This window comes from Bemisia tabaci, chromosome 1 (assembly GCF_918797505.1).
Source record: "Bemisia tabaci chromosome 1, PGI_BMITA_v3".
In the NCBI taxonomy this organism is placed as follows: domain Eukaryota; kingdom Metazoa; phylum Arthropoda; class Insecta; order Hemiptera; family Aleyrodidae; genus Bemisia; species Bemisia tabaci.
In genome coordinates this window covers 842,473-855,115 of record NC_092793.1, presented here as the reverse complement: position 1 = coordinate 855,115, position 12,643 = coordinate 842,473, and the positions used below count along the sequence as shown (strand labels likewise).

General features: G+C 37.9%; 1 protein-coding gene across 4 annotated transcripts in view; it reads left to right on the top strand.

The window, feature by feature from the left end:
* Positions 1–12,643, top strand: part of Git (ARF GTPase-activating protein GIT1) — a 77,512-nt gene that overhangs the window by 46,480 nt on the left and 18,389 nt on the right. The gene's annotated exons all lie outside the window — the stretch shown is intronic.

Below are 12,643 nucleotides of genomic sequence, written 5' to 3'. Positions count from 1 at the left end.
TCGACCTGGATTAGAGCTCTAGTATAGTAGAGCGCTGCAGCAGTCAAATGGCGAACCAACTCACCGATGCAAAAAACACCATATTTAGAAACTTTTATTTGGATTAGCTGATTATACCTCTGTGAATACGATTGAATACAAATTAGCGTGAGAAATAAATAACAGTCCTAAAACTCTCTTCACTGTGCGGTTTATAGTTATCCTATAATTATCTCTGAAAGTCCAGGATCCGCGTTTTTTTCTCCGATAAACTTTACCACCGGTGATAACCTTATTCGGAGCTTACAACATAGGTTGTCCCAAAAGTACTGCACGTTTTTTTTTTTGGACGAGCGGTAGCAGATATCAAAATGCGGTTTGTGAAGTCTTAAAGACCGAGCAATTACCGATAAAACAAGACAAATGCGAGCTCTCTAAGTCAAAAAATGACCAAGTTACAGTGTTTTGAAAATGATTTTTAGAGGTGACCCCTCCAGGATTTTTAGCTTCTCTTCTGAAAAAAAAAAAAAAAAAAAATAAAGAATTAAAGATTCAAGTGGCTCTATTAAATCAATTTTACAGAATCTTACCAAGATTACTAGCATTTATTCTTCTTCACCGGACGACTGGACACTAGTTTCCTTCTCAAAATACCTTCCATCACTTGCCACACGGCGCTGCAACCGTTCTTCCCACTTCTTCAAACATGTTTTTTTCGAATTCTTCTTGCCTGATGTTCTTTTAGAAAGTTTCAACAGCTCTTTTTATCTCGTTGATGGAGTTAAACTTCCTGCCTCTTAAGCCCTTTTTCAACGTAGGGAATAACCAAAAATCGCAGGGTGCGAGGTCCGGGCTGATACCATGTTGCCAACTTCATTCGATCGTGACGATTTCTCTGTAGAATTTTTGATTAATCAAATCTTTGTTTTTTTCCAGAAAAAAAGCTAAAAATCCTGGAGGGGTCACCTCTACAAGTCATTTTGAAAGCACTGTAACTTGGTCATTTTTTGAGAGAGCTCGGATTTGTCTTGTTTTATCGGTAATTGCTCGGTCTTTAAGACTACACTGACAAACTGCATTTTGATATCTGCTACCATGGTCATGGAGGTAATATACTGTCTAAGAACTGTCAAAGCACCATGCAAAATTTGATAACAACTAAAAGGTAATGCATTTACATATTCACCCTATCACAAGAAGCACCTAAAATTATAAGAATAATGAGTAACTAATAAGTCTGATTTTCTTGACCTTCAGTAATGCATTTTATATTCTGTTTTTCCTAAAATTTTTCCTACTTTTGTATTTTTTCCTCAAATACCCAGTCCTACTACCGCAACCATTATTTTTTATCTACTTTTACTTTTTGACGATCTCCGAGTTTTTGCGAGCTAATTTTAGGTGCTTCTTGTGATAGGGTGAATATGTAAATGCATTACCTTTTAGTTGTTATCAAATATTGCATGGTGCTTTGACAGTTCTTAGACAGTATATTACCTCCATGACCACCTCTCAGCTAAAAAAATTACAGCAATACCTCAGAATAACCATCAGATACTTCACAAGAAATTTTGTCCCGCGTTTATCTTATAATAATTCACAGTAATATCCAAAATTTGCTCTAATTTGTCGAAAAATTGGAAGTAATATATAAATAACAAGAATAAATTTTAGGCCTTTATTTGCTTTTTACAAAATTAAAAAAATAAACCTCCTAGGTGCAAAACTTTGAAAGAAACTAATCGGGAAGTACTAATTTTTTTGGCTACCAAAAGGAAGAGGGGGTAGGGGTGAGTGAGGTTGCCCCCTCCCTCTCAAATTCAAGTATACTTTTAGGGCTGGTAATGTTTCTTCAATACAGCTTCCTCAAATTCTCAAAAAAGAATTAAACATGTGTTTATAATGAGGTTTAGAGGGAGAGGGGGGGGGCAGTTTATGGGTGGAAAGAGGATTTGGGACCTTGGTTACAGAAGGCGAAGTATAAAAATTATCAAATTCTTCAAAAAACAGAGAAGAAAGCATCCCAGCTATCAAATAACCATATACTCTCAATACGGGCCTCGCAGGCCCGGGTTAGTCATTCTAGGGGTAGACATGAAAAAAAATTGCTGTGCCTAAAAAAAAATTCAAAGAATTTTTTTTCAAGAAATATGTTTTTAAGGGTGTTTGTAGAGCTATTTATGAAAGACAGACTTGAGAGATAAGGTTTACCTGATTTTTACCTTAATGTAAAAATTAAGTGAATAAAGGATAAATAATAAAAATATTCAACTAAAATTTAAGACTATTTATATCAACAGAATTTATAGGTACTGGACCAATTTGAATTATTTTGTCAGTAGTTCGTATTTTTCCATAAAGAGCTCTAATCCTGTTTTCTTCATGACTAACAGAAACCATAGCATCACCTACTCCTGTATCAGTGCGCGTTCATACTTCAACTTTAGTTACAGTAGTGTTTACTTACTAATTCGCTTTGAATTAAGACTAAAGTACATAGAAATAAAAAGCCAGGATCTACGTAAAATCTCTTGAACTAGAAATCATCCAACAATAACCAAAGTCTCGGGGTTGGCAACAGCGCTCTTGGACAGTGAGGACCCGTCTCCGCTTCGTCTCGCCTTTTCTAACCCTTTCTACATCTCCGTTGATTGTTTACATCTGGATTTTTTGTGAAAAGTAATGTTAAAAAGTGCCTGAATCTTGCTGTGTGACTTTAGTGTACGTTTTCCGTCCCTTTAGGACGGAAAATTGACTTTTAGTGTGATCAGAGTGATTATGTAACGTTTAGAACTGAAGTGATTGTGAATGTGTGAGTGTGAATTTTGCCAAATCTAGGACAGAATTTTCGTCTTTTCTGCGCCGCGCGCATGCGCATTTAGTCATAAAAATGGCAACATAGTAGCCACACTCACTCGAATCACCCCATAGAAACAGTTAATCAAATCTGATAAAGACATAAATGTACATTGTTTGATTAGTGCAAGAAAAGGCTAGTTTTAGACTTAGAAATTAAAACTCGTGAAGTGGGGAACGACCGACAATTCGTGATAGGCGACGCGACGCGAGACGCGACAGATTCTGCTTCATGAAAAAGTGTATCTGGCACTCCAAATACCATTGCAAAATCTGCAAATGTTTGAGTCATGCAGTGACTGATTGCGGTTCGAAAGCGTGTCTTGAGAGGAAGTTTTATCTTAACCGTAGAGAGATGTCCTCTGAACCACACCCAATTGAAGGAAGCAATGACCCACCAATCCCATTGACACCTGAAATTGTAATTATTAATGAAAACACCGAAGGAGAATCGAACATGAACCCCGATCTTGAGAAACCCTCAACATCAGATAACCCGGACAAGACAAAAGAAGAAATTGCGGATCAAAAGAAGATACAACAAGTTAAAGAAATCACGGACAAATTGGATGAATGCAATAAAAGGATTGATAACCACCATGTAATCCTGAAGACAGATGGAAAAAGCTCGAAGAGTAAATTTGTAAGAAAAGAGGCAGGACCGGCCTAACAAACGATCACAAAATCCCTGCTGAGGAAGGACATAATGGAGAGGAAAAAACTACAAGAAAAACTTGACGAACTCTTAAATGACGGAAAACAAATGGACCCAAAGAATTCATTGGAATTTAGAACTTCTACCCCTATAACAGAAACAACAATGGACAAAGAAACTGAAAACATTGAACACATGGAATTCGAACCACAATCGACTAAACGACAAAGATCCAATGATAATACGGAAATATCTTCATCAGACGAATCGGATATACTCGAGAGATCATTTACGGACACCGAGGAACTAAAACGGAAAAAGAAGAGGACAAAGAAAAACAACAAACTAAGAAATGCTAAAAGGCAGAGCAATAATGAAAAAGATGGAGAAACAAATGAAAATGAAGATAGACACTGGGAAAATACTGAAAATACTGAAAATAAAGTAGAAGATATAAAAGGAATGATTAAAGAGATCCTTGAAATTAACAGAAGAAAGAATCAAGACCTTAAAGAAATATACAAAAAAACAAGGAAAGAGAATAGAGAACTCAAAGATCGAGTATTACAATTAGAAAAAACCTTAAAAGATGTGTCCAGTAATTTTAAAGAAAATCAAAAAGCAATTATGAATGAATTCAAAAAATTGAACAAAAAAATCGAAGAAATTGAGAAAAAAGGAATCAACAAGAGCAATGAAATAAATTTTGGACCGAAACTAACAAATAAAGAAATACTAGAAAAGAAAACCGACGAAGTGATTAAACAACACCGAAAAAACAGACCCAAAGATATGAGCACTATAATTATCTCAACAGATAACAAGGATATAACTGGAACAGATATAAAGGACTCACTCAACAATGGAATACCAAAAGAAGCCATTAAAGATGTTGCTGTTTTATTCTCTACAGTGACAAAGAACAATTCTGTGAAAATTGAGGTCAAAGCACAAAACCCTGAAGCACATAAAACATTCACTGAGAATATACAAAAAGTAGGAACTGACAAGAACTTGAATTTGAAAATCCCAGAAACAAGGAAAACTACCGGTATCATTAGATTCGACCCCATTGATGAAACTGTTAGTGAAGAACAATTCGAAATATGATCGCAGACGAACTACACGACCACAACATAAGCATAGATAAAATTAGAAACGATGTCAAAAGTATTAGAAAAAATAGACTAACAAAAAAGAGAGGGAAATCAATGTATCATCGTAAAGTTTTAGATGATTCATTAGCAGAATTAATTATAAGTAGGGGACAGTTTTTATTTAGAATGAGAGGACTTGTCAATGCAACAGAAACGGTACTCATTACCCCATGCACCCTTTGCGGGGACTTTTTCCGCAGAAAAAATTCTTGCAATAACAAAACTGAGAACTCCAAACCTATATGTTACCAGTGTGGATCCCAAGATCATCTAAGAAAAGATTGTAAAAATGAACCGAAATGCATGACCTGTGAAAAAAAGAAATTCAAGGATACTAATCACATTGTAGGGACCATGAAATGTCCATCATATATAAAAGCATACAACGATAGATGTGCATATTATGGCATTACAGGAATTGACCAAGACAAGATAAATAATGAAGGTAAATAATACTGATGATAACTTGAGGAGAGAGGATAATTTAATTGAAGCAAAGGACAATAATCATAATCATCTCGTCCAATCTATTTTAGACAACTTTATCCTAAGGAATGCTGAGAGTAATTTAGAGAATCAAAACATAGAAGGAATGACGCTAAAAGACCCCCATGAATCACCACAATTTAGTGCTATATTACGTAATCTACAAAGAAGTCATGGGGCACACGACTTGATAAAGACAAGAGTTAATGCTGATAAATGTGGAATTTTAATGGTCACTGAACCAAATGTGTTTAAAGCCTATAATGAAGGATTTAAATGTGATACATTAGGTACATCAGGCATAAAAGTAAATAGACAGTTAATAGGGAAAACCTCTAAATGGTATAATGAGAGAAACTTTGTATCTTTCAAATGGGAAAATTGCACGTTTATTAATGCCTATTTATCCCCCAACCAAAAATTTCAAGAACTTAATACCTCTCTTAACAGATTAGAAAAATTCATTAAAGAAATAAGGACCCCCATAATTCTCACTGGAGATTTCAATTCAAGATCCAAAACTTGGGGCGACAGAATAAGTAATAAAAGGGGAAAAAGACTGGAAGAATTTATCTTTGCCAATAATCTAGTAATATTAAATGATAATAGTAAGTTCAATCCCACATTTATTGGACATCAGGGAAAATCTGTGATAGATCTGGTAATGGTTTCTCCTGAACTGGCTGATAGGTGTAAAATAAGGATCTTAGAAGAGCATTTTATCAGTGATCATAGAGCTATTAAAATACAATTTGGACAAGAGATTAATCAATCTAAACAGGAAAAAAGACAAGGATGGTTTCTTAACCCCAAAAAATATGCAGAATTTAGTGAAATTACGAGGGAAAAAATAAAAGATAAATGTAAAGATCAAGAACTTACGTCAACTCTTTGCGAAGAAATATTATATGAATCTTGTGATACGACATTTGTTAAAAAATCTAATGCTAGAAACCTGAAACCATTATATTTGTGGAATGACAAAATAGCATCACTTAGATCTAAATGTCAAAAGATTAGAAGAAAAATTCAACAAATGAGGAAAAGAAATAAACAATACTTACCTTTGAATAATGAACTCAAATCCTTGAAGGGTACACTTAACGAAGAAGTTAAAATTTCTAAAAGAAAAAGCTGGATCTGGAAAGAAAAAGCTGAACGAAGAAGATCTGAAAAGAAAAAGCTGGCTGGCTGGCTGGCTGGAAAAAGCTGGATCTGATCACAACAGGGTGTCGCAATTCTGATCCGCAAAAAATTTCGGAAAAATATTAAGAACTGGGAAGCCATCAACGCTCGCATGATTAAGATGAACCTAACTATGCACGGTCACAGAGTCACTGTTTTGGGGGTATACGGGGTCAATGATGATGCTACCATCGCACTTAAGGATCAGTTTTTTGAAGAACTGGACGAGGAGGTAGTGAAGGTAGGACCTGGGAGAGAAGTCCTTGTGTTGGGAGATCTAAATGGAAGGACGGGATTCCGTGTGAACAGTAAAATCGTCGGCCCGTTCGGTGAAGTTACGGTAGACGACAACGGAAGCCGCATTATCGACGTTTGCGAGCAGAGGGAATTAAAAGTATTGAACGGGTTCTACCAACACAAGGATATTCACAAATATACTTGGGTCCACTCTACCCGCGGCTTAAGATCCATCATTGACTACGTACCCGTTAAACAGGTAACAAACCTGAAGATCTAGCAGGTGAGGGTATGTAGAGGACTCTCCTGCGGTGGTGACCACTATTTCCTCAGAGCGGATGTAGCCTTTCCCGCTCGTGTGTCGCAGAACGACCAAGGCGACAATCAACAACCGGAGCGACAACGCGTACATCAAGTTCATAACATCGATAGCCTAAAGCACCCGAGTGTCAAGGCTCTGTACGCAAAGCGCCTGGATGAAAAGTTAGGAGATGCGTGCGATGGCAGTACGGAAGAGCGGTATGAATTTATTAAGAATTGCGTTCACTCGGCGGCAGCGGAGGCCCTGGGGGTTTCTGATCAAAAAAATGATAACAGAAAACCGTACTGTTGGGATGCGGAGGTAGAGGAGGAAATAAATGTGAAAAGGAATAGGTATCATCAGTTTCTCTCTTCCCAAAAGTTGGATGATAAAATCGTGTACAGACAGGCTCAAGCAAGAGTCCGTCGGGTAATCACTCGGAAGAAGAATGAGGCTTGGGGAGAAAGCTGTATGAAGATAAATACCTACCTTGGAGGCCGGAAAAGTACGGAAGGCTGGAAAGTGATCAAAGGGTTGCGACGGAATAAAATGCGCGACATCATATCTCCGATACCAATTGACAAGATGGAGGACTATTTTAAAGATTTATTAACGGAGAGGCGACCCGAGTTTCAAGGCGGAGTCATAAGCACTAAAGAAGATTCCAATGTGGAGATCCAGCTCCAAGATGTAGTGAAGGCTGTGAGGGAGTTGAAAACTCGCAGAGCTCCTGGACCTGGGGGTATACCAGCGGAGTTGATAAAATGTGGCACCGGTAAACTATTTGAACATCTGAGGAAACTCATGCAAGACTGTTTGCATGGTTCCAAAATACCAAAGGATTGGAAGGAATCTTGGATTACTCCCAGTCATAAGAAAGGTAGTAAGCAAGATTGCGACAACTACAGAGGTATATCGGTCACAGGAACCTTGAGCAAGGTCTACGGTAAAATTCTCAAAGCAAAGGTCGAAGAGGTTTGGAGCGGCCAGGAAGCCGAAGAACAGGCTGGTTTTAGAGCCGGTAGGTCTACCGTCGACCATTTGTTCACCATTACCCAGGTCATCGAGAAGAAAAGGGCGGTCAGCCAGGAGCTGCACTTGGTGTTTGTGGATCTTCAGAAAGCTTATGACAGCGTGCCGTTAGTGAAGCTTTGGGAAGCCTTGGAAAAAAGGGGTTTTAGCAAAGGACTTGTGGGGGCAATTAAATCATTTTATAACGGGACGATAGCCAAAATTAAATGTCGTGGAGAGTTGTCCGGAGGTTTTTTCGTCACAAAAGGGCTAAAACAAGGCTGTTGTTTGTCACCAACACTATTTAAGGTATACCTAGAGCACGTGTTAAAGGAATGGAAAAATAAGGTTGCGGGAATGGGCGTTCCACTCCTTGATGGGCAGACCCTTTATACTCTATGCTTTGCCGATGACCAGATCGTTGTAGCTCAAGATGAGGAAGATGCAGATTACATGACACGGAAGTTGGTCGAAGAATATCGGAAATGGGGCATGGACGTTAGTGTGTCCAAGACAGAGAAGCTGGTCGTGGGAGCAGCGCATCAACGGCAAAGCATAGAGCTTGAGGATGGGCGGCGCATCGAAGAGTGTGACGAGTATAAGTATCTCGGTGTTTGGCTCGATCAGGATGGAAGGATGGATAGAGCAATTAAGGACAGGATCATCCAGGGCAGGAGAGCCATCGCGATGCTGAACGGGGTGCTCTGGGATCAGAGCATCTCAAAGGCAAACAAGCACCGGATATATGACGCCATCGTTAAAAGTATCGTGCTCTATGGTAGTGAAGTGTGGCCTTTGACGAAAAGAACTCAAGAAATGTTGAGGGCAACTGGAATGGATTTTTGGCGGCGATCTGCCGGCATTTCGAGACGGGACCGTGTCCGTAATGAGAGAATTCGCCAGGTGATGAAGGTTGAAAAAGATATCGTGCACGACGTCATGTCCAGGCAGTTATGCTGGTATGGACATGTGCAAAGAATGTCGGAAGAGAGGTTGCCCAAACAAGTTTTGGATTGGGTACCACCTGGGAAGAGGCGACGGGGACGTCCCGTAAAGGGTTGGCGGCAGGGCGTTGACGAAGAGATGTTGCGGTGTCAGTTGCCCGAGAACCTCTGGGAAGACAGGCATATGTGGCGTTTGGGTGTCGTAGAACGCCAGAGTGCGTTGTAAAGCGCGCATATATATATATATATATATATCTGGATCTCACTGATAAATTAGCTTGAAAAGGATCCTTGGGGTAACGCATACCAAATTATAAGGAGAAGAATCAAAAACCCCAGTAGATACTACGAATCTTCACTGTCAACAGAAGAATTGTATCAGACAGTTTACGATCTGTTCCCAGATCATGGAGAAACTAAATGGACTCCTAAATATTTTGAAAAGGAAAAAATTCCTACTATCGCAGAAGAAGAAATGAGAAGAGCATCTTCTAGACTAAAAACAGGAAAAGCACCTGGTCCCGATGAATTTGACCCAATCTTAATTAAAATATTTGTAAATACTAACATTAAGGAATTCACAAAGATGTGTAATAATCTATTATCCAGAGGAAACTATCCAGAAAACTGGAAAGTTGCAAACTTAGTTCTGATTCCTAAAGGTGAAGATCCAGAAAACCAGAAATTTAGGCCCATATGTTTATTAAATAGTATTAATAAAATATATGAATGTATTATATCTTGTCGAATAATGGAGAGTATGGTTCTCTCCCCTGACCAATTTGGATTTAGAAAAGGTCGGTCGACTGTTGATGCTCTTAGAAAATTGAGAGATATACTAGCCGTTCTGGGCGCGCTTCGCGCGCCCGTCACGCCTAGCCGGGGGCTACGCCCCCTGGACCCCCGGTCACTCGCTGCGCGAGTGACGTTCGGCTCGCTTCGCGAGCCGATTTTGTAGTAGTTGCAAATTTTTTATCACTATATTTTGAAGATTTCATAGAAAACATTATGAAATTCTCATTCCACAATTAACTTGTAGAATAATAATGGCAGGGCAAGAAATAGACTATATCTTATGGACGGTTCCCACTTAGTAAAAACAGCCAACACCACGAGAAGGCGAGGAACCATTGTTAGCCACTTTTTTTTTTTTTTTTTACTTTTCTGAAAAAATTTACTGAAATTTTAGTTGCGTCCCCTAAAAGGAAACACGGAGAAAAAAATTTTGTGCATGGAACCCGAAGCTGAGATCATATGGATCTCTGAAGTTTTCGGATCACGCATCCGAAAAGTTAAGGTCCATCTGCCGAAGTTCGGGTCAGACAATTGAAGTAGTTCGGTATATACCGAAGGTTTCAGGTCACACATCTAAAGTACTCGGTGCATACCGAAGTGTTTCAGATTTCTGACCCGAATTTCGGCAGCTGGACCTCAAGTTTTAAGAGATTCATATGATCTCAACGTCGGGTCCCATGCACGAAGTTTTTTTCTCCGTGTGAGTATTAATATAAATTTCAACACAGTCAAACACAGTAGAGAACCAAGGAAATCACAGTAGAACAGAGAAAAAATACCGTCGAATAAATAAAGAAAACTATTATCGAAGAAATTCTAATTATTTGGAAAGTAATTCGCTGGCGTAATCAATGCGTAGCTGCGTAGGAGCATGAGCGAGATTTATCATCAACTGACCGCTGGCCGGTAGGTACCTGGGTGGGCGAGCGACAATACGTAAGCGGTGGCATATGGTTCGATTGACAGAGGAGTGGGGAACGGTCCGACGTAGGGGAAAGGTTCAGGCTGAACCGTTCAGCACAGCGCAGCGTCAGTCACCGGGTGGGGAAGAGAGTCCGGGAGGGGACACTTCCCCTCGAGTGAAATACAAAAAGGCAGAATCCTTCGAAGTTTATATTAATGATATGAAAAAAATATGAGAGAACCCTATCATAGAAGAAAACTTTTAGCGGTATTGGGATTAGACATTAAGAATGCCTTCAATAGTCTCAATTGGGTCGATATCATTAATGCTCTCGAAGCAAAAGGGATACCAACGTACCTGGTTGAGACTATTAAAGGATATTTGTCGGACCGCATAATCCAATGCAAAGGCTGTATCTTTGGCATCAACAGTGGATGTTGTCAGGGGGGAGTTTTATCACCACTATTATGGAATATAACCTTTGACAATACTGTAAGAATGAAAACGGACCCCAAATTTGAGAAAATTGCATATGCAGATGACCTCTTAATTATACTACAATGCTATGATAAAGAATCCTTGAAAAAAGACTCTTATAAAATCACAACGAAACTCAAAATAGAATTAGAGAAAAAATACCTTAAAATGGAGACAAAGAAATCTGAGAGTATCATTATCACTGGAAAGAAAAAAGATAGACAAAATGCAAAAATTAGAATAGATAAAGATGAAATCGATCCAGTTTCCTCAATGAAACATATAGGAATAACAATAACTAAGAACTTATGTATGAGCACACATGTCACAAATGTTTGTGAAAAAGCAAAAAAAGTCAATAACATGTTAAGGAGTATAATGCCAAACACAAAAGGCCCTTCGTTTTATAAAAGACTCCTATTCTTTAATTCTGTAATCTCTATTATCTCATATGGTATTCAGATTTGGGCCCCCGCTCTTAAGTCAAAGAAAAACATAAATAAATTAAGACAAACGATTAGACCTATTAAAACATCTCTCATATGTGCATACAGAACAGTGTCTGATTTATCATTGGATCTAATTTCAGCAATTCCTCCGGCTGATCTCTTTTTCGAAGAGAAATTAAGGAGGATGCTCAAAGAAGAAGATCTGGGCGAAATTAGAACAGATATATTAAATAAATGGGAAGGAAGGTTAAATAACAACCAGCAAAGTAATTGGACAAGAATTCTAATTTCGAATGTTGCAGAGTGGTCATACAGGGAGCATGGTACAGTTGACTTCTACCTATCCCAACAATATCTCCATAGATTCCACCTACGCGATTCCCCTGTGTACCCATGTTGCAATATTGGTGCAATTGATACTCCTAGACATACCTTCTTTGAGTGTCCTACCTGGAACAAAGACAGATCTGATTTAGAAAAGACACTAGGACATAAGATAACACCAGAAAATATTGTGAATATAATGTTAGATAATAAATATAATTGGAATTGCACATTTACATTTATCAAGAATATATTAATCCAAAAGAATAACGCTCTAAATGGAAATAATGGCCCAATCAATCTTAAATCCCGATGTAGTATCTCTGACGATGGTTCCGGGAACAGTAATGGTATACCGTAAAATTAGATTATCATAACCATAATACTAATTGTACGTAACATAAAGATAAATAGTAAATAACTTAAATTAGTAATTACTAGGTTTAGGATCCATGTTCATTTATAAATAACTGCACAAATTGTATCTTTACTGCACTTTTCTTCCTATTTTCGAGCATAGTCACTGTTGACTATATTTCAAATATGTAAAAAGAATCAATAAATTACTATAATTTCAACAAAAAAAAAAAAATAACCAAAGTCTCGTTTAACACAGCGAACATACTTTTGTGTACTCTTCCCTTTTTATCGAGGTTTTGTTCAAAAGAAATTCTTGTAGCGATAATAGTAATCTAATCAAATAACTTAATTATAGTTTCTGTATTTATTATCTTAATAATAACAACTACCACTATTTTTCAAATCTAATAATAACTTTTGAATGACAACGTGTATAATGAAAACAGGAACGAGATTGTCTTGCTCTGAAGGGCTCGTCTAGTTTTAAATTTCAACTATCCTAAGAGATCCATAATTGACAATC